This window comes from Orcinus orca, chromosome 2 (genome assembly GCF_937001465.1).
Source record: "Orcinus orca chromosome 2, mOrcOrc1.1, whole genome shotgun sequence".
In the NCBI taxonomy this organism is placed as follows: Eukaryota; Metazoa; Chordata; class Mammalia; order Artiodactyla; family Delphinidae; genus Orcinus; species Orcinus orca.
This window is the reverse complement of record NC_064560.1, coordinates 23,549,159-23,572,318: the sequence shown is the minus strand read 5'-3', so window position 1 is coordinate 23,572,318 and position 23,160 is coordinate 23,549,159. Positions and strand designations below refer to the sequence as shown.

Here is a 23,160-nt window from a genome sequence, read left to right as displayed (position 1 = left end):
CTCAAAGTTTCAAACTATTAAAAAGTTTGGAAGTGGCCAAATTTGTCTACTTTGCCTCAAAATCATCCAACAAGATGATTTTCTGGCTAAGCTATATCCTAGTCAGAAAAACACTGACTGAAGTATTTTTGTTGCTTCTGTGTTTTCAATGTTGAAAACCTCCCTGCCCTGTTCCCTTTCTTTTCCCAGTGACTTTAGGTCTATCTGAGGTACGGGATGGTGTGGCTTACTCAATTCTCTTGTTGGTTGCCCTGTTAGAAACACTTACTGGGGGAGAAAGAAAGGGAATGCAAAATTAATATAAAGTCAGGAAATGGCACATGGAAGCCAAAATTCCCTCTGCCAGCCCAATGCCCCTTTTCCCTTGGTTATCTCACTCATGGTGGGCGAAGATGCAGGAAGCTTGTTGGCTTACCTTTTCTACTCTCTGGTCTCTGCGGCAGGCAATTAACTTTCTGGGTCTCACTGTCTTTAGTTATTCTCACTTTTATTCCTTCCAAATCTTACAGTCCTTTGCCCACCTCTGGCACAACCTCAGCGGCATTCAGGGCTCCCTAGGGAACTTTGAGAACTTGAACTCACACTTTATAACTTAGAGGGGAAAGAGGGAGACCATCACAGATAAATTTTTCATGACACCATCTTTTACTCACCTGTCTTTGGTCCCTTGGAGTCCTTCTCAGTCCATCAAACGTAAATATTTAGTGAATAATATTCCGTTGTCTGGACGCACCGTTGTTTATTTATCCATTCACCTACCGAAGGACATCTTGGTTGCTTCCAAGTATTGACAATTGTGAATAAAGTTGCTGTTATATTCATGTGCAGTTTTGTGTGGACATAAGTTTTCAACTCCTTTGGGTAAATACCAAGGAACATAATTGCTGGATCATAAGGTAAGAGCATGTTTAGTTATGTAATAAACTGCCTAAGTGTCTCCCAAACTGACTGCACCATTTTTCATTCCTACCAGCGATGAATCAGAGTTTCTGGTATTCTACACCCTCGCCAGCATTTGGTGTTGTCCGTGTTCCAGATTTTGGCTGTTCTAAAGGTGTGTGATGGTATCTCATTGTTTTAATTTGCATTTCCCTGATAACATACAGTGTGGAGCATCTTTTTATATATTTATTTGTATCTTCTTTGGTGAGGTGTCTGTAAAGGTCTCTGTCCCATTTTTTTAAATTAGGTTGTTTGTTGTCTTACTGTTAATTTTAAGAGTTTTTGGCAAATATTTTCTCCCAGTCTGTGGCTTGTCTTCTCATTTGCTTAAAGATTTTTTTTTTTAAGAGAAAGACACTGTGTTTTTGGTATATTTTATCTGTAGGCTCTGTTTGACTAGATATTGTAAGATACTCAATTAGAAAAGGTAAAATTATTATGTATGATATAAAATCTAAGATTTTGGTCACTCTTCCTGTGAGTAGAATTGCTCTAACCTATAATCTTATGATTGGGTACCTTCAGACCGATCAAACCGTAAACATATCCAACCAATAGGAACATGGGAGTGCCTTGATGGTTAGCCGTCACGCAGAAGATTGTTTATGCATCTCTCAGGACACAGGAAACAAATTGTAGAGCCGTGATGTGGTTTGATATCAACACCATGTATCCGTGCGGCTTGCGGGATCTTAGTTCCCCAACAGGGGATTGAACCCGGGGCCACTGGCAGCGAAAGCGTCGAGTCCGAACCGCTGGACCACCAGGGAACTCCCCCAATGACCCTCTTATCACGTCATTGGTAACTCATCCTTCCCCACCAATGTTCCTATCCCATAGCTTTGTTTTGTTGTTGTTCCACCTTCTAAACTGCAGGATAGGGTGTATAAGCCAAAGGGGTTACCCAAATGCTACAAGGGAATTGATTACCAATTAGTAATAGTATAAAACAACACCGTGCCTACTGTAAAAATCCAGGAGGTCATGGGCAATGAGGTAAAAGAGATGACTTGAATAATGTCACTTCCTTCTTGCAGGTCTTTTGCCTGGAGCCTTGCCAGCTCTTTATCTGCTCCGGTGGTGTTTTCTTTCCTTCCTAATCTCCAAAGGGTGCTGCTTCATGCGCTGGACAAGAAAGAGGGAAGCATTAGGGTGAATGTCAGAGAAAGCCAGAAAGGAGTAGGGGAGTCCTTTCAAGTAAACACATAATGGGCTTACACACAAAGGAAATCAAGGCTCCCCAGGACCATTAAAAAGATTATTTCACACCACGTTTAACCACCAAAGGAGCCCAGGTAAAAGCTGGCATTGAGGCAGTTCTGAGTTCGTTCTGCTTTTATTTACATGAATTCTACCCTTTTCCAAATCCTGCTTCGAATTCTTTCCTCCAGAGACCAGGGTCAGCAGTCAGGATGCTACTGCGTGGATGACCTTCACATTGCTCTCAGTGAAAAGTGGTTCTGTTTTTGACATTTTCTGTGAAGCAGTGGGGTTGCCAGTGTTGAAAACACAAATCAATGACAGTTGGTATCTGCCTGTTCGTTTTTCATTATTGTCTATCAAGAATTCTTTTGGAAAATAACAGATTTGAATGTTTTCTTGGAGGGGACGCTACAAGAGTTTTTCTCTTTGCATTTTCAGTACTTAGTGCATTATTAGTGCTGTTAAGTATCTCTAGCTATTTCTTAGCACGTTATTTGTCACTCTTTCCCACCTCTATTATTATTCCATAACCTCGATTTTTTGTTTCACTCTCTAAACTTCAGGACGGCCAAGGGGGTTATCCCAAGGTGTCAGCTTACCATCTTTTTGTCTGTTTTTTTAAAGGAGTATCCTTGCAATCAACTAACAAACCCATTGCCTGACCAAAGGACAGATAGGTGCCAGGTGGCACAGAAAAGGAGCTGAATATTCAAAATGTTCCTGTCAATCTAGTGGCCGGACAGGACGAGTGGGTGCCTCTGTTTGCCAGGCTTACAGAGCTGTCCCCACTGTAGCCACTGGGAGTGTACTTGAGAGGATTTTAAGTAAATACCATCATGGGGCCAGTGTGCACAACTGTCAATTTGTATTTATATGATGTGTGACCGTGCTGAAGCAGGCATCATGAATCATTCGGGATTACCCTTATGGAGAGCCTCTAATTCTGCCTGAAGGATTAGGGAAACAGGGTTCAAATGCTATTCATCAGCTCTGTCTTTCAGGGAGCACCAGGGAAGTCAACCAGTGCCTGACCTATCGCTGAAACACTCCATTTCCAAGTGTCAGAGAAAGGTCACCTAAAGGTAATGGAATATTTTTGTCAAGGTGGCAGAACCGTGCTCCTTAAGCTGGGTTGGGAAAAGACTTTCTGGAGATAGGAGAGAAGGAAGAAGGAGAAACTCGTGGAGCATGAAAGGAGGGAGACGGTTCAATGCCCAGGGCATTTCTCAAAACTCTCTTCTTGGATGATAGATATTAATGTCACGTTGAAGAATAATCCTACTGAAATGCATGGTAATGTCTTCCCAAAGGAGAGTCAGTTCATCGTCAAGTGGTTGCTCACCACGTAAGCAAAGAGGAAATTTTTCAACAAGTGGTTTGGAACTCCAGTGCTTTTCCGCCTTCTCACGTCAGAGTCTGAATAATATCTGGATCTTTTCGGTGCCTGGAAACCTTCTCTTTATTCTCTGTTCATCACTCTGGGTGTTTGGGTTGATACTGAACACATTTAAATATTGAACCAAACGTTTACAGGGAGAGGACTTCATTGAATCACCAAGTGTGAGAATGGGAATAAGGAAGTTCAACATCAAGTATAAAATAGCCTAGATTTAGACTTTTAGATGTGATGGTTGCCTTCAGTCACTTGTACCAACTAGACTGCAGCTGTTGTGAGATATTTTTGTCACTGCTGAGCTACCAACAGCTTTTGACACAGTGGATGGCTCCTTGAAATGCTTTTTTCATGTCTTTTTTTTTTTTTTTGGCCACTCGGCATGTGGGATCTTAGTTCCCTGAGCAGGGATCAAACCCCTGCACCCTGCCTTGGAAGCACAGAGTCTTAACCACTGGACTGCCAGGGAAGTCCCGATTTTTTCATGTCTTACATGGTTTATACCCTTGGTTTTCCTCCTACCATGAGCTGCTCATTCCTAGTTTCTTTGACTGCTTCTTCCTCATCTACCCGACTTCCTGATGGCAGGTGCCGGAAGGTTCCTTTCTTGGACCTCTGTGTTCTCTATCTGCGCCTTTAGTGGCGCTGTTTTGTCTCATGGGCTTAAACATCATCTGTGTACTGACAATTTCCCAAACTGATGTGTGCTCAAGGCCGGACCTCTGTTTTGAGCTCCAAATTCACATTGCGGCCTGCCTACTCAAGATTTCCACTTGATTTCTCGAACTTAGCATGGCTAAAACTGAATTCTAAATTGTCACCTCTCCAATCCTACTCCACTGTAGCCTTCCCCATCTCAGTTCATGCTAACGCTATCATTTTTGTTTCTTGGGCCAAAAATTGTTTATACTCCAACACAGATCAGGGTGGTGTGGAGTGAACTTCCAAATGTGGTTTGAGGTTGTCCGATTAAATCCTGGCTAGTGTCCCTCATCCCCAGGCATATGTGGGGAGACGGTAAGCTTCTCAGAGAAGAAGCTGGTGATTGGCATGGCTCCATGTCCTAACGGCATGGGAACAGTTGAATAAAATCTGAGGTTCTATCCTTTATGGGTGAGGTGATCAAATACTTTTTGAGAGGAATATTATAATTTACAATAAGACACCCTTGATACAAAGTGCCTTCTTGTATTACAGATTGTTTCACTGTGAGTCAAATTGGCTTTCCAATACATATAAGGAGGTAAGGTCCGTGGATCCCACCATTATACTGGAAACCTATGATACAGCTCCAAATTGGCATTAAAGCAGGATTGATGCTTTAGGTGGTCTCATATGCATGAGATTACATACATAATATAATATACATAATATATATGCTACATAATCCCATGGGAAACATGTAAAGAGTTAAAAATATATTTCTTTCCCCCCTACATGGAGAAATTTTTTCAAAATCCTTTTGTTGTTGTTGTTATTATGACTTATGCCTTGACGGTCCTCTTTGTGCATAAACCTTGGTTTGTATTTCAGATTGTTACTTTAGGATAGATTCTTTGCATTGAAAATACTGGATGAAAACACTTTTAAGAGCATTTTAAGGTACTTGACACACATTGTCAAACTGTGTTCTAATTTGCATTCTCTCTAGTTGCTATGATTTAGAGCAAACAGAACTATGTAGTTATGCCAAAAGTGGGAGGTGACCTTTCAAGACCCATAACTAAAGAGCCGAAGACGTTGAGGAAGGTGAACCTGGTGAATTCTCACAAGTGTTTGCATGAGTGGAACATGGACGAAGCTTAAATTGGGGACAGGAAAGTAAAGCAGGATGTAGTTAATGTTGTAAAGAATGGGTTTTGAAGTTCAAGGGTAGAAGAATCCATAACTGCACATAACAGAGAACTGTGTATGTGCTATTATTTCCATTTTTATAGATGAGGAAAGAGGTTTAAGTTATGCTCAAGGTCACATAGCCCATTAGCGAGAGAGCCTGGATTCCAATCTTTGTTCTCTGTTCCTGTTCTATATTACCTCTCAATGTTATGTATCTTGTTTGCACTACTTAAAGAGTTAAAGGCATCACACGTTACCTAAGCAAGATGATTTGGGGTGGAATAGACTCTCTTCTAGCACATTCAGCTATAGAACAACTGGACAAGACCAAACTTGCTTTGATTCTGAAGAAAATTAGAAAGCTCACGTAATTATTTGGTCAGCATACTAAGACCTGTGGCTAAATCCATCCCATCACCTGTTCTTGTACCACCTGTGGGCTAAGATGGATTTATATATATATATATATATATATATATATATTTAATTTGGATTTATATATATGGATATATATATTTAATTTATTTACTTTATTTACTTATTTACTTTTTTGTTAAAAAGTTTTTCTTGATCAACATTTTTTTTAACATCTCTATTGGAGTATAATTGCTTTACAATGGTATGTTAGTTTCTGCTGTATAACAAAGTGAATCAGCTATACATATACGTATATCCCCATTTCTCCTCCCTCTTATGTCTCCCTCCCTCCCACATTCCCTATCCCACCCCTCTAGGTGGTCACAAACCACCGACCTGATCTCCCTGTGCTATGTGACTGCTTCCCACTAGCTATCTATTTTACATTTGGTAGTGTATATATGTCCATGCTACTCTCTCACTTTGTCCCAGCTTACACTTCCCCCTCCCTCTGTCCTCAAGTCCATTCTCTACTTCTACGTCTTTATTCCTGTCCTGCCCCTAGGTTCTTCCAAACCACATTTTTTTTTTAAGATTCCATATATATGTGTTAGCATACGGTATTTGTTTTTCTCTTTCTGACTTACTTCACTCTGTGTGACAGACTCTAGGTCCCTCCACCTCACTACAAATTACTCAATTTCGTTTCTTTTTATGGCTGAGTAATATTCCATTGTATATATGTGCCACATCTTCTTTATCCATTCATCGGTCAATGGACACTTAGGTTGTTTCCATGTCCTGGCTATTATAAATAGTGCTGCAATGAACATTGTGGTACATGATTCTTTTTGAATTATGGTTTTCTCAGGGTATGTGTGCAGTAGTGGGATTGCTGGGTCATATGGTAGTTCTATTTTTAGTTTTTTAAGGAACTGCCTTACTGTTCTTTGTAGTGGCTGTATCAATTAACATTCCCACCAACAGTGCAAGATGGTTTCCTTTTCTCCACACCCTCTCCAACATTTATTATTTGTAGATTTTTTGATGATGGCCATTCTGACTGGTGTGAGGTGATACCTCATTGTAGTTTTGATTTGCATTTCTCTAATGATTAGTGATGTTGAGCATTCTTCCATGTGTTTGTTGGTGATCTGTATATCTTCTTTAGAGAAATGTCTGTTTAGGTCTTCTGCCCACTTTTGGATTGGGTTGTTTGTTTTTTTGATATTGAACTGCATGAGCTGCTTGTATATTTTGGAGATTAATCCTTTATCATTTGCTTCACTTGCAAATATTTTCTCCCATTCTGCAGGTTGTATTTTCATCTTGTTTATGGTTTCTTTTGCTGTGCAAAAGCTTTCAAGTTTCATTAGGTCCCATTTGTTTATTTTTGTTTTTATTTTCATTACTCTAGGAGGTGGGTCAAAAAAGATCCTGCTGTGATTTATGTAAAAGATTGTTCTGCCCATGTTTTCCTCTAAGAGTTTTATAGTGTCTGGCCTTATATTTACGTCTTTAACGCATTTTGAGTTTATTTTTGTGTATGGTGTTAGCGAGTGTTCTAATTTCATTCTTTTACATGTAGCTGTCCAGTTTTCCCAGCATCACTTATTGAAGAGGCTGTCTTTTCTCCATTGTATATTCTTGCCTCCTTTGTCATAGATTAGGTGACCATATGTGCATGGGTTTATCTCTGGGCTTTCTATCCTGTTCTGGTCTTCTCACTCTTTATGGTGTCTTCCATGACACAGAGGTCTTGATTTTAGTGTGTTTGAATTTAACAACCATTTTCTTTATGGCTTGCCTTTATATGTCTTGTTTTAAAAAAATATTCTCTAGCTTGAAATCTTTAAGATATTTTCCTTCCTTCCTTCTTCTTTTGTTTGCTTTCTTTGTTTTTTTTTTTTTTTGCAGTACGCGGGCACTGTTGTGGCCTCTCCTGTTGCGGAGCACAGGCTCCGGACGCGCAGGCTCTGCGGCCATGGCTCACGGGCCTAGCCACTCCACGGCATGTGGGATCTTCCCGGACCAGGGCACGAACCCGTGTCCCCTGCATCGGCAGGCGGACTCTCAACCACTGCGCCACCAGGGAAGCCCTGCTTTCGTTTTTTGTTCTTTAGAATCTACATATAAGTGAGGTTCCCTATCTTTTTTTTTCTTAAAGCTCAGGGCAAAGAAAAAATATATACATATGTATAAACTGAGATAGATATGCAAATAAATATTTTAAAAATAATAGAATAAAGTCTTCAGGAGAGGTATGATGTCCTATAATTGCCACTCTTCAAAAACAAAATAGTGCACACACTGGAAACGTGGTGTGCTAGTCTCATAACGATGACACTTCCACTGAAAACAACTAAAATTCTGGGTATAAAGAAATGTAATCTCCTTAAAAGTATCAATGAGGTGGCAAAAATTTCAACAATAACCAGGCCAGGGACTGAATGAAGTAGGGAACCACAGAGAGGCAAGTGGAACAATGGGTCTGGCTTTTGCCCTAAGGGTATATGCCAAACTGAGTGAACTTGACCTTCAGTTTTGTTTTTTTTAAAGTGATGTAATAGTTCTATTTAAAACTCAACATTTACAAAATGCTAGAAATTATGATGTTTGCAGCCATGGAACATTACAACATGAAATTTCGAATATTAACTTTAAAATGTGTGAAGGAGTATGTCGTTTTTGCAAATCGTTTTGGGGGTTATGCAAATAAAACTATGAAAACCCTGGGTAAGATAAGAACAAACACAGGACCTGCTTTTTAGTGTTGTGAACTTCTAATTGGTAACGTTTGCACCCTGCTTTCTCTGGAGAGCTAGTAGATATTGATCAGAGGATTGTATATGCAGGAGCCAGCCTTCACGATGGTCCCTAACCCCTGGCAGTCACACCCGTGTGGAATCCCCCCCTCACCCACATTGTCTAAGTGTTGGTCAGTGTGACCAGCAGTGTTTGGCAGAAGTGATAGGTCACTTCTGAGATCAGGTTATAAACGGTTACAGCTCCTGTCTCAGGCACTCTTGCACTCACTGTGTTGTTGTTTTTTAAAAATTTATTGACGTATTGTTGTTTTACAACATTGTATTAATTTCTGCTGTACAGCAAAGTGATTCAGTTATACACATATACACATTCTTTTCCATTTATCATAGGATACTGAGTATAGTTCCCTACTGTGCTATACAGTAGGACCCTATTGCATTCACTGGTTTTGTCTCTCCTGGACCACTAGCTTCGGGGGAAGCAAGCCGCCACATTCTCAGCAGCTGTATGGAGAGATCTTTCTGGTGGGGAGCTGAGGCCTCCAACCAATAGCCAGAAAGGAACTCAGACCTTCTGGCAGCTATGTGGGTGAGCTTGGCAGTCTCTTATCAAATGACTGTGGTCCCAGTTGATAGCTTGATCGCAGCATCGTGAATGACTCAGCTAAGCCATTCCTAGATTCTGCACTCACAGAGAAAGTGTCTGTTGAGAGAAGCATGTTTGTTATTTTAAATCGCTAAGTTTTGAGTAATTCATCATACATCAGTCGATAACTAATAAATGCCTCGGCATGCAGCAAATGCCTGGGATGTTGGAATATGCAAAATGCAAGGAGGGAGCAGGGTATGAGCACTTTATCACTCTCTAGGGAAGACTGGTACATCTCAGGGGAAAAGAGGGTGTAATCAAATGGGGTGGGGCTTATGAGAAGAGAAAGAGGAGAGAGTTGGGAATGAATATTCTCTGATACCCTAGAGAACATTTGAGTGAGATGCCTAAAAGAAAAGCTAAGGAAGGGAAGCTGTACCCTTCATGTCATGCAAAGGAACGAAGGAGCCTGACCAGGTGTATGGTGCCCTCTGGCAGCCCCCCCCCACCCCCCAATCATAACACACACAAATGTGCACACACACACACACTCACATGTGCACACACATGCACACACTTTTGGACAATCATTCAGGGCTTCCACTTGCCTGTACTGAACCTTCGTGTGGACATCTGTGTGTGCCACCTGTGGACATCCTCAGGCCTATGGGCACGTGGCTTAGCAAGCAGACCATGCCTTTGTGTGAAGGAAAAGGTACCTCTTCTTCCACATGGACACAAGCTAGTGCCAGGGCTCCGGCTTTGGCAAGTGTAGCCTGAGCTGGAACTTGGCGCTCCTTCCCTGGCTCAGCCGCCTTGTGCCATGTGCAAACCGCACAACTGTCCTGGTGCTTGCTGTTAACTGAACCCTTCTGGACAAAGTGCTTAAACATTTCTGTGCCTTTGGTTCAGCGGAGGCAGGAGGGCTGGAAGTCTTCAGAGTCAGTCAGGAAAGGGCAATTCCATGTCATGGAGCGGCGACTTGTCATGGACGCTGAGCAGTGAGCAACAGCTACGCATGGATAATTGCCTGTTTGGAGCAGCAGTGTCTGCTGCCCTTATTTCCCCTTCCCTGAGGATGGAAAGCCAGGCCTGCCACCCTAGGTATATGTACATAGTAGCAAAAGATTCACTCCAATGCTGCTCCTTTCCTTGAAGAAATCCAAGGTTCCTTTCATTGTTGTTTTTTTAATCAAAAAACCAATTTTCTGCTTTTACTTCTACGAGTTTCTGTTTTTTTGTAATGCTTAGACTATGGAGCTCTATAGTTTAAAAAGAAACCAACCAACCCACAAATACAGGGGCCAAAGATCATCATAAGATGACCCTGAGTCCCTCAAAGGTCAAGTGTCGGGTTTGTGGTCACATAACATCAGGGGCTGCTGTGGGACTGTAATCTGAGACCCCTGGCTTCACCCACCAGGCAAGGACCACGGCCGATCATGTGGTTTGCTTAGTGGTGAAGATAGATGAATAAAATAGATTCTTCTCATTTCAAGTCCTATTACAGAGAAGTTTTCTACCGTGTCTTGGCCCCTAGAAAAACACGACAGGTCAAAAATAATTCTTCTTTCAGAGAATAAACCTCTCGTGTATTTGGAATCCTTTGACAGCTCGTATCTGGGTCAACGCCAGCTATACGTAAGATGAACAATACGGGAAATGTATTAAAAGGAGTTCATGCAGATTTCACTTGGTAGTGATGGTAACAGAAAAAAAAGTTATAAATAGCAGTAAAAAGCTTGGGGCTCATATCCTATTTTTAGAGTTTTTTGAGTTAATCTACAGATAAATGATTTGAACCAGTATGTAACGTGGGACCAGGTGGCAGCACAATACATACATTGGCTCTGAGAACAAAGGAGACTCAAGGCCTTACACAGAGGAGGAGCTCCAGCAAACTGTGAATCACTTTGAGAATTCTGCAGGGAAGTGTAAAGTGGTGGTCCCGAGGACAGGATTAAAGGTAATCATCCTAAAATTCGTGGAAGAGGCAACGGCAAAAATAGAACCTCGGCAGGGTAGACTGATTTCATGTGTGCACATCAGATGAAGCGATATTTAGAAGCCAGGAAAAACTGATGACATGTCTTGGGAGGAGACATGTAATAACCCCTCAAATCAACAACAAATTATTTTGTTCTATAGATTTGACGCACCAGGAAAACTGGATGAGAACTGGGGTAGCTCCTGCTGAGATTGTGTAGAATGTGTGGGCATCTGGAAACCAGAGCTTCTTCCTATGAGAATCAGGGGTATTGGGTTACTGTCTGGGCTGGATGACTCCAGGGCCTGCATTCTCGGCTGGGGCTGGTGGGCCGGGTAGGAAGAAGTTGGTGGCGAGGTGCTCTTTGGGTCTACCTGGCGGTTAGTTTATATCTCATTATACTGAGAAAATGCTCTGTCTCTCTCGTGCTGATTCATTATTTGCACTTTAAAATTTGGTAATCTTAAGGACAAAAACTCTGACCTTTATTTTGGTCACTTCTAAAAAAATTAAGGTAGTTTCAGTATTTGGGGGAGATTTTGCCTATGCCAAAATTTATCGGTCCACCAAAGTGCAGAAATGCTTTCGATCCTGTGCTCCTGCTTTATGGAGATTCTCCTGGTGCCTCTAAGATCTGGGATATTTGACATTTCATGATACAATTTCTGTTCCTACTTAAAAAATTACATGTACGCAGAATGGATGACAACTGTGTAAAACAAACTTTTGAAGAGAACAAAATGTCTAGTTTTTCTCATCAATCACAAAATGTTATCAATTATGGTTTAATCTCATCTTCAGACTCGACAAGAACAATTCTTTCCCTCTCAACTCTGAATTCTTTTTCTTGAAATGGATGTTGGCAGTGTCCAAAACTGGTGTCCAAAACTCCACGGGGATTTGTCTTCTGCTTCCCAGCATTCACCCGCCTCAGGCTCAGGCTCTCCTTCGCTTTGGCTATTCCACCTAATTAAGCTAATCTTCGTTAGCTTGGCTTTGGTGTATCTTCACCAGGGATAAAAGTCTGCCTTCTTTTGATCTTCCAGTGTCTTCTCTCTAGATGCGTCTGAAGGAGAAAGGCTGAGATTCTATATAAAGCCAATTTTGGACTCCTTCCTGTAACCTCCTCCTGACTAATGTTCTCCAATCAGAGCGTTTCTTGGCCAGATTGAATCTATGCCATTTCAATTTTCTTTCCACGATACGCAGTGGATTATGGAGAGAGCAGGTACTGAGGCCATCATTTAAAAACTATAGAATTGAGCTATGGAGTTGATAATCAAAATATAAATGTGCTCCCTGATACCCCATTAAGTGACATTTTGAGGAAAAAGAGACTAGAACTTGCTTCTTTTTATTCCTTGAAAACATAAAAAGTCAAACACACTGTATTCTTTTAATATGGCATCTTCTAGACCAGTGGTTCTCAGCACTGACTATACATTAGCATTTACTTGGAAAACTTTAAAAAATATCGATGCTTAAGTTTTACCCCAGAAGAATTAAACCAGGTGTGGCTTTAAAAATATTTATCCTTGGAATTTGCTGAGCTTTGTGAATCTATGGGTTGGTGTCTTTCATCAGTTTTAGAAAATTCTCAGCCATGACTAGTTCAAATATTGCTTCTTCCCCATCCTCTCCTCTCCTTCTGGGATTGCAATTAATTATGCATTTGTTAGATTGTTTGACTGTGTCTCATGTGTCTTATCTGTCCTGTTCTTTTTTGCCTCTGTGTATTTTGTTTTGGATATTTTAAAGTTTTCCTGTTTTTGCGTTTGCTAATCTTGGCTTCTGACTTGCCAGTCTGATGTTAAACCCATCTGATGCATTCTTACTTCTGGATATTTTACTTTTCAGTTCTGGAGTGATTCTTTTTCATAGATTTCAATTCTCTGTAGAAATGCTCCATATTTTAATAGTTGGTCCACCTTTCTCTTTATTTTCTTTAACAGATTAATAACAGTTATTTAAAGAACTTGCCTGCTAATTTCAACATGTAGGTCATCTCTCTGCTTCAAATGGCTTTCCTGCCCCTCATGTATTGTAATTTAAAATTTTATGCTGGACACTGTGTATAAAAGAGGACAATGAGACTGTATAGAGACTGAAGTTTATATTACTTTGACTGAGAAACGATTTGTTCTTTGACGATTTAATCAAGAATGGGGATTTAGTCAAATTAAGCCTATCACTGGTTTCAAATGTGTCACAGTTGAGAAGAACCTCCTGTGAATTTTGACAGCTAGCCCATCAGGTCTCTGCCTCTTCCACTTCCACCTACAGAGACCACAAGTCAGTTGATAGGACTTTCGGCAGTTTTGAACTTTGCTCTCTGGTCTCCGGGCCCTAAATTGGGCAAATATCTTAAGGAGGAGACTGGCTGTGTGTTTACAGCAGGTGCTCCTCCAGGAGATAGATTTTATCTCTCCACTACTGTGAGATTACAGCATATTTCAGTCTGCTATTTTAGAGAAGCTCCTTAACCTTCCCAGCGTCCCTTGACTCAGTAAATGAACCATAGGGGAAAACGGCCTTTGTGTATTTAGGGCTCTGGAAGTTTTCAGATTGTCATTCCAGCTCCATACAACCTCCAAAAGCCTTGGTAGTGTCCCTTTCTCACAGTAACGTCCTTGTATTCAGGCCAAACTCGAGCCTCACCTTGCACTTGGAATTGGCAAACATACCCAGGGTAGAAAGCATCCAGTGTCTGCCTACTCATCTTGGAAGGGCTCTGCTGTCTTTGGTTGAGTTCATTTAATCCTGTTTGCTTCCCTAATTTTCTGATGTCTTGGATAATATAATTTTAGCGATTCAGTTGGCTTTTTAAAGTTGTTGCAGCTGGAGCAGGGTTCTGCTGCTTCCTACTCCATTTTACCTGGAACCACAGTTCAATTAAACCATACTCTCTGATGGCAAGCATGGAGGAGGGAACACAAGAAATAAATCAAAAGTGCTATGATTTAGGGAGTATGATATTTGAAAGAATAAGCTCTGCTATTGCAAAGTCTTAATTTCTAAAGAAAGGTCTTACCAAGATAAGTCCTTATTCATTGTTGCTATTCACTAATCCAGTGAGAGAGATGCCTTCCTTTTAAAGAAACTAATTACCCAGTTTAAAGGACCTAAAACACATAGTGGGAGAATCATTACTAGAAAGTTTACAAATGAGCTCTCTGAAAACGTACAACCATATTAAATATACAATAAGAAGTTTCCATGATGTGAATACACATTGCATGATCTCTTTCACACACTTTTATTCTTTTTCCCTTCTGAACTCCTGTAATCGATGTCACAGATATATACAATTATGAGTAGAATGTATATAAATTTTTTTTATATGTTAGTCCTGTGTCCACAAATAGACAATAAGCTTCCTGTGGACATACCAAATGGAAAGTACCCAGAACAGTGCTAAGCAGATACTTTTTTCAGTTAACTGATTGTTTAATGTTTTTCACTGGCTTTTGACTAATGAATTTGGACAGAGAGAAAAATCATATTGGGTTTGCAGAACCTAGAAAACATGTAGTGAATTTAGAGCAAAGACAGAAAAATTATAATTGTCCATTCATGGGAAATAATAGTATAAAAGATGCAGAAATTTTGCTAATTTATTTTATATTATAAAAATTGTTTAACAGTGGATGAGCAGGTAGTTGAATACCTTTCCTGGAAGGTGTTTGTTTATAAGGTAAATGTGTATGTGTCTTAAATTAGTTGTGGATTGTATTGGAAGGCAGTGGTATAGACTGATTCATTCTACAAAGATTTTTCTCTAACATCCTTAGTTCTTCATTTGATCAAGTTATACAAAGGCTAAAGAGAGCTAAGGCCAGAGCCACATAAGGTAGAAAACAGGCTTTGGCATGATTCACCTAGCCTTTGAATCAAATTCAATCTAGTAATATACCAACATGAATTAAAAATTATGTACACAACCTGAGGCCTAGGAAGACTAAGAATCCATAGGTTAAGGTCTCCGTGAGCCAGTTACATTAGATATATACATTTATTACAGAAAGCACGCCTAAAATTTTCCATCATTCAATCTTCATATAAGTCTGAAGAGCATAATCTCTCAGAGGATCTTACGCTGGGAGCGGTGGATCATTTCTCTGTTGAATTCACAAGATAAGTCATTCTCTTTTGAATACAAGGATGTCACTTTTATCTGTTTGTGGGTGAATGGGTATAAAGGTATGTGAAAAGATCTAGTGCATGATTTGAAGACTATCATTTTTTTTTTTTTGCGGCACACAGGCCTCTCACTGTTGTGGCCTCTCCCGTTGTGGAGCACAGGCTCCGGACGCGCAGGCTCAGCGGCCATGGCTCACGGGCCCAGCCGCCCTGCGGCATTTGGGATCTTCCCGGACCGGGGCACGAACCAGCGTCCCCTGCATCGGCAGGCGGACTCTCAACCACTGCGCCACCAGGGAAGCCTGAAGACTATCAATGTTTTAAAAATTTATTTTATTGAAGTATAGTTGATTCACAATGTGTTAATTTCTACTGTACAGCAAAGTGAGTCAGTTATACACATACATACATTCTTTTTCATATTCTTTTCCATTATGGTTTATCACAGGATATTGAATATATTTCCCTGTACTATACAGTAAGACCTTGTTTATCCATTCAGTATATAACAGTTTGCATCCGCTACTCCCGAACTCCTAATCCATCCCTCCCACACCCCCCTCCCGCTGGCAACCACAAGTCTGTTCTCCATGTCTGTGAGTCTGTTTCTGTATTGTAGATAGGTTCATTTGTGTCATGTTTTAGATTCTACATATAAGTGATATCATATGGTATTTGTAAGATTATCGATTTTTTTGTGATTGACTGGAGAATCCATCTTCTTTGGCTATTAGAGTGTTAAAAGGGAGCTTTCTAGTATGCTAATGTGTGTATTTCTTTTCTCACTTGCTCTCTATAATATTAAGCAGTTATCTAGTGCAGACAGAACAAACTGAGGAGTCTATATGTGACTGCAGATCATTAAGGCAGAGTGTGGATAATACATGAATATAAATATTATCAAACCTCAGAATATATTGACTCCTAGGATATCTGATTACCCTCCATAGATTAACATGTCAAATGTACATTTTTTCCTGCTTTAACGAATCATTTCTCTTTTGATCAGAATTTTTGGGGACCATCTGAAGCCATTAATTAAAAAGGGCAACTCCCTCTCCGATGGGCACACCCTGAGTCATTCCTTTGCGGGTCATTTAGGTTTACATCATTTCTTGGAGTTATCCTGATGTTGACTCTTCTGCTCCCTGGGCAGGAATGTGGTTGTTCTACTTCAGTTAGTGACTGGCAGTTGGTAGGTACCTTGCTGACACTGGATGTTCTCAGCAGAGTCCCAGTGTTGAGATGACGGAACTCTCTCACTGACGGATATTGAAACAGACTCCGTGATGTCAAGCAATTCTCTCAGTGCCCCCAACCCGTTGGCAGCTAAGTCAAACTTCGAACCAGGGTCTTGGTGTTCTGGCTGTGCTGTATTTCTTCCCTTTTTGCTCTACAACTTCACGGTGTTGACTCAGTTTTGCTTTTTGATGTTGAATATACTGATGCTGATGCAATTATTAAAGCAGTGAATTACGGAAAACCTTGGGCACGTGGTTCATAAAAAGATAAACACCTTCTTTGAAGAAGGTGGTCACTCTTCACATGTAATCAGAACAGTGGGCACAAGTCCTTCAAAAATTTTCTCCCAGAGACTTTCCGGAGGGTAAATGACACTTCCCCCGTTTCTCTTGCTTTAAACTGTTGTGCTAAAATCTTCACCTGTGAACATATTGTATATCAAGGGACTGGAAACACAGCAGCGGGGAATCAACCTTACTGCATTTTCTGTTAGGAGAACATCCTTATATTCTATCGAATTCTTGCCTTAAAAAACACCACATCGCTCTCCGGCTTAGGGACCACTGCTTTACCATGCAGGCTACTTGGAAGTAATTACATTGAACAGACACTGCCCTTGATTTAAAGTCAGAGGGGGAAGCAGTTAACTGAATAGAAATGACAGTTCTTCTTCTTTTTTTTAAAGGCTAAGCCAAGCTTAGGGGCCACGTAAATATAAAAGGGAAACTGCCCTAAACAATCAAGATGAATCATTTGCTTGGTGAGGACAATTTATTTTATTTCACTTGATAAGTAAAGGAAATATTGGACTCCTTTGTTTCTCGAGGCACCCTTGCTCTCCAAATAACAGTTGGACTTTGGGATTCTTTGTCACCTTGGTGCGGAGCCTTTCAAACCATTTCTCATTGGATTTTTCTGGTCTGTTTTCAGGTTAAAGGGGCGTGTGTGACAGAAGCTGGGAAATAAAAGATGGGATTGTTTTCTTGTCATCCTCTACCCTTGCCACCTGGCGACTGTGATTCTGATGAGTGGACATACATAATGGCCATCTCAAGGCAACATGCTCCTTTATTTCCTGGGGGTCAGGCTCCAGGAGGACCAGGAGGGCATAAGATCTGTTGAAACGTGACCCTCTTTGGAGCAGGGGTAAGGGTCCCTCGGCATGGAGAGGGACGAAGGAAATGACTTCAAGGGAAAGTTCCTAGAGCTCTGAAATCAATAGCCAAAAGTAACAAATGCTCATTTTCAAGAACAAAGTGTAATTAAAATGTCCCCAGGGGTGAACGAACCGAAGGAGCGTCCTTATCAAGTCATAAATATAAAATAAAAATCCAAGTGAAAAAGCCCTTCAGGTTTCAACTCTAAATTTTGCTGCCATAGAGAGAGAGAGAGAGAGAGAGAGAGAGAGAGAGAGAGAGAGGGAGTTGGAGCTCTTAGGACATTTATATTGGAAGTCTTTATAGCTGGCCCTGATTAATTATATTTTCCTTTTCATCATTTCCTTTTCCTCTTCAGTCAAATTCTTTTTTTTTTTTTTTTTTTTCAGTCAAATTCTTAATCTTCTGCACATGCTAGGAGAGACCCCCTGGAGCCCGTTGGGTCCAGGTCGAAGAGAAGACAGAGCTGGGACACAGGTGAAGAAACAAGTGTTTCTCCACGTTCTCAGGGACTCTCCTGGAATTGTTAAGAGTGGAAATCTTTTCACCTTTGCACTTGGTTTCTGCGTACTCTTTGGTAAGCAAGGGCTTCTGCCGCTGAGCCCAGTTTTCTAGGTTGAAGGTCAGGGAGAAGGCTTGCATAAACCCAGGGAAGGGAAGTGTAGGGATGGAGGGATGAGAGGCAGCCAGGAGAGACTTAGGTGAAATTCTGACTTTGCTACTATTTAACTGTCCCTTAGGGATGATGCCATTTTCCTTCTTTAGGCCACAGTTCCCTTATGGCTGCAGAAAGAAAAGACCAGATGACACACCTCTAAACTTCTTTTAGCTCTGGTATGACTATATGCCAACACATCCCCCTCCTCTCCAGGGCATTTAAATGGTGGAATCATGTATAAGTTCAGTCAACCAGGCACCCCTGGATCAAACTGCATGAGTAGAGATGGGCCCGAATGTAGCCTGGAAACATGTGCTTCCAACACAGGCAAGCTATTTTTAAGCAGCACCTATATTTTAGGAATGGGTCCATGGAATGAGAGGATTCTTTCTGCAAAAAGGAACTGATCTGCAATTTACAAAGAATAAGACAATGTTGATATTTTTTGCTTGGGGCAGGGCTTATAATGTTCTCATTTAAAACTTTTTTTCTTCCAGTTTTATTGAGATCTAATTAACATACAGCACCGTATAAATTTAAGGTGTACAGCATAATGATTTGACTTACATACGTCAAGAAATGATTAACACAATAAGTTTAGTGAACATCCGTCATCTCATATAGATACAGAAATAAGTTGAAAGAAAAAAAATCTTTTTTGTGATGAGAACTCAGGATTTACTCTCTTAACAGCCAGCAGTGTTAATTATATTTATCATGTTGTACATCACATTCCTAGAACTTATTAATCATAACTGGAAGTTTGTAGCTTTTGACCACTTTCATTCAATTCTCCCTCCCCTCACCCATTCAAAACTTTTGCAAGTTCGTGTCTTTCTATATTCCTCAGGTATAACACGAAGACACTGGACTGGTGATCTCAAGCAGAATCTCCTACTGTGTCTTTCCCAGAAAAATAATTTTTTTCCCTGTATTTTATTTACTTATTTATTTATTAAACATCTTTATTGGAGTATAATTGCTTCACAACGGTGTGTTATTTTCTGCTTTATAACAAAGTGAATCAGCTATACATATACATATATCCCCATATCTCCTCCCTCTTATTTCTCCCTCCCACCCTCCCTATTCCACCCCTCTATATGGTCACAAAGCACCTAGCTGATCTCCCTATGCTATGCGGCTGCTTAGCTATCTATTTTACATTTGGTAGTGTATCTATGTCCATGCCACTCTCACTTCGTCCCACCTTACCCTTCCCCCTCTCCCTGTCCTAAAGTCCATTCTCTAGGTCTGCGTCTTTATTCCTGTCCTGCCCCTAGGTTCTTCAGAACCATTTTTTTTCTTCAGATTCCATACATATGTGTCAGCATACGGTATTTGTTTTTCTCTTTCTGACTTACTTCACTCACTATGACAGTCTCTAGGTCCATCCACCTCACTACAAATAACTCAGTTTCGTTTCTTTTTACAGCTGAGCAATATTCCATTGTATATATGTGCCACATCTTCTTTATCCATTCGTCTGTCGATGGAGCCTTAGGTTGCTTCCGTGCACTGGCTATAGTAAATAGAGCTGCAGTGAACATTGTGGTACGTGACTCTTTTCGAATTATTGTTTTCTCAGGGTATATGCCCAGTAGAGAGATTGCTGGGTCATATGGTAGTTCTATTTTTAGTTTTATAAGGAACCTCCATACTGCTCTCCATAGTGGCTGTATCAATTGACATTCCCACCAACAGTGCAAGAGGGTTCCCTTTTCTCCACACCATCTCCAGCATATACTGTTTGTAGATTTTTTGATGATGGCCATTCTGACTGGTGTGAGGTGATACCTCATTGTAGTTTTGATTTGCATTTCTCTAATGACTAGTGATGTTGAGCATTCTTCCATGTGTTTGTTGGCAATCTGTATATCTTCTCTGGAGAAATGTCTGTTTAGGTCTTCTGCCCATTTTTGGATTGGGTTGTTTGTTTTTTTGATATTGAGCTGCATGAGCTGCTTGTATATTTTGGAGATTAATCGTTTGTCAGTTGTTTCACTTGCAAATATTTTCTCCCATTCTGAGGGTTGTCTTTTTGTCTTGCTTATGGTTTCCTTTAAGTTTCATTAGGACTCATTTGTTTATTTTTCCTTTTATTTCCATTTCTCTAGGAGGTGGGTCATAAAGGATCTTGCTGTGATTTATGTCATAGAGTGTTCTGCCTATGTTTTCCTCTAAGAGTTTGATAGTGTCTGGCCTTACATTTAGGTCTTTAATCTATTCTGAGTTAATTTTTGTGTATGGTGTTAGGGAGTGTTCTAATTTCTTTCTTTTACATGTAGCTGTCCAGTTTTCCCAGCGCTACTTATTGAAGAGGCTGTCTTTTCTCCATTGTAAACTCTTGCCTCCTTTATCAAAAATAAAGTGACCATATGTGCATGGGTTTATCTCTGGGCTTTCTATCCTGTTCCATTGATCTATATTTCTGTTTTTGTGCCAGTACCATACTGTCTTGATTACTGTAGCTTCGTAGTATAGTCTGAAGTCAGGGAGCCTGATTCCTGCAGCTCCATTTTTCTTTCTCAAGATTGCTTTGTCTATTCGGGGGCTTTTGTGTTTCCACACAAATTGTGCAATTTTTTGTTCTAGTTCTGTGAAAAATGCCATTGGTAGTTTGATAGGGATTGTATTGAATCTGTAGATTGCTTTGGGTAGTATAGTCATTTTCACAATGTTGATTCTTCCAATCCAAGAACATGGTATATCTTTCCATCTGTTTGTATCGTCTTTAATTTCTTTCATCAGTGTCTTATAGTTTTCTGCATACAGGTCTTTTGTCTCCTTAGGTTGGTTTATTCCTAGGTATTTTATTCTTTTCGTTCCAATGGTAAATGGGAGTGTTTCCATAATTTCTTGTTCAGATTTTTCATCATTAGTGTATAGGAATGCAAGAGATTTCTGTGCATTAATTGTATATCCTGCTACTTTACCAAATTCATTGATTAGCTCTAGTAGTTTTCTGGTAGCATATTTGGGATTCTCTATGTATAGTATCATGTCATCTGCAAACAGTGACAGTTTTACTTCTTCTTTTCTTATTTTGATTCCTTTTATTTCCTTTTCTTCTCTGATTGCTGTGGCTAAAACTTCCAAAACTATGTTGAATAGTGGTAAGAGTGGGCAACCTTGTCTTGTTCCTGATCTTAGAGGAAATGCTTTCAGTTTTTCTCCCTTGAGAATGATGTTGTCTGTGGCTTTGTCATATATGCCCTTTATTATGTTGAGGTAGGTTCCCTGTATGCCTACTTTCTGGAGGCTTTTTTCATAAATGGGTGTTGAATTTTGTTGAAAGGTTTTTCTGTATCTATTGAGAGGATCATACGGTTTTTCTCCTTCAATTTGTTAATATGTTATATCACATTGATTGATTTGCATATATTGAAGAATCCTGCCATTCCTGGGATAAACCCCACTTGATCATGGTGTATGGTCCCCTTAAGGTGCTGTTGGATTCTGTTTGCTAGTATTTTGTTGAGGATTTTTGCATCTATGTTCATCAGTGATATTGGTCTGTAGTGTTCTTTTTTGTGACATCTTTGTCTGGTTTTGGTATCAGGTTGATGGTGGCCTTGTAGAATGAGTTTGGGAGTGTTCCTCCCTCTGCTATAGTTTGGAAGAGCTTGAGAAGGATAGGTGTTAGCTCTTCTCTAACTGTTTGATAGAATTTGCCTGTGAAGCCATCTGGTCCTGGGCTTTTGTTTGTTGGAAGATTTTTAATCACAGTCTCAATTTCAGTGCTTGTGATTGGTCTGTTTATATTTTCTATTTCTTCCTGCTTTAGTCTCCGGAGGTTGTGCTTTTCTAAGAATTTGTCCATTTCTTCCAGGTTGTCCAGTTTATTGGCATAGAGTTGCCTGTAGTAATCTCTCATGATCTTTTGTATTTCTGCAGTGTCAGTTGTTACTTCTCCTTTTTCATTTCTAATTCTGTTGATTTGAGTCTTCTCCCTTTTTTCTTGATGAGCCTGGCTACTGGTTTATCTATTTTTTTTTAATCTTCTCAAAGAAACAGCTTTTAGTTTTATTGATCTTTGCTATTGTTTCCTTCATTTCTTTTTCATTTATTTCTGATCTGATCTTTATGATTTCTTTCCTTCTGCTAAATTTGGGTTTTTTTGGTTCTTCTTTCTCTAATTGCTTTAGGTGTAAGGTTAGGTTGTTTATTTGAGATTTTTCTTGTTTCTTGAGGTAGGATTGTATTGCCATAAGCTTCCCTCTTAGAACTGCTTTTGCTGCATTCCATAGGTTTTGGGTTGTCGTGTTTTCATTGTCATTTGTTTCTAGGTATTTTTTGATTTCCTCTTTGATTTCTTCAGTGATCTCTTGATTATTTAGTAGCTTATTTTTTAGCCTCCATGTGTTTGTATTTTTCACAGATTTTTTCCTGTAATTGATATCTGGTCTCATAGCGTTGTGGTCAGAAAAGACACTTGATACAAATTCAGTTTTCTTAAATTTACCGAGGCTTGATTTGTGACCCAAGATATGATCTATCCTGGAGAATGTTCCATGAGCACTTGAGAAGAAAATGTCTTCTGTTGTATTTGGATGGAATGTCCTATAAATATCAATTAAGTCCATCTTGTTTAATGTATCATTTAAAGCTTGTGTTTCCTTATTTATTTTTATTTTGGGTGATCTGTCCATTGGTGAAAGTGGGGTGTTGAAGTCCCCTACTATGATTGTGTTACTGTCGATTTCCCATTTTATGGCTGTTAGCATTTACCTTAAGTATTGAGGTGCTCCTATGTTGAGTGCATAAATATTTACAATTGTTATATGTTTTCCTTGGATTGATCCCTTGATCATTATGTAGTGTCCTTCTTTGTCTGTTGTAATAGTCTTTATTTTAAATCTACTTTGTCTGATATGAGAATTGTTAC

General features: G+C 39.9%; 1 long non-coding RNA gene across 1 annotated transcript in view; it reads left to right on the top strand.

Moving 5' to 3' along the window:
* Positions 1–3,052: 3,052 nt before the first annotated feature.
* LOC125963449 (uncharacterized) overlaps positions 3,053–23,160 on the top strand; it is a 50,157-nt gene continuing 30,049 nt past the window's right edge. Inside the window, exon 1 of the long non-coding RNA XR_007475448.1 lies at positions 3,053–3,227. This is a non-coding gene — a long non-coding RNA (uncharacterized LOC125963449). The remainder of the gene's footprint in view (positions 3,228–23,160) is intronic.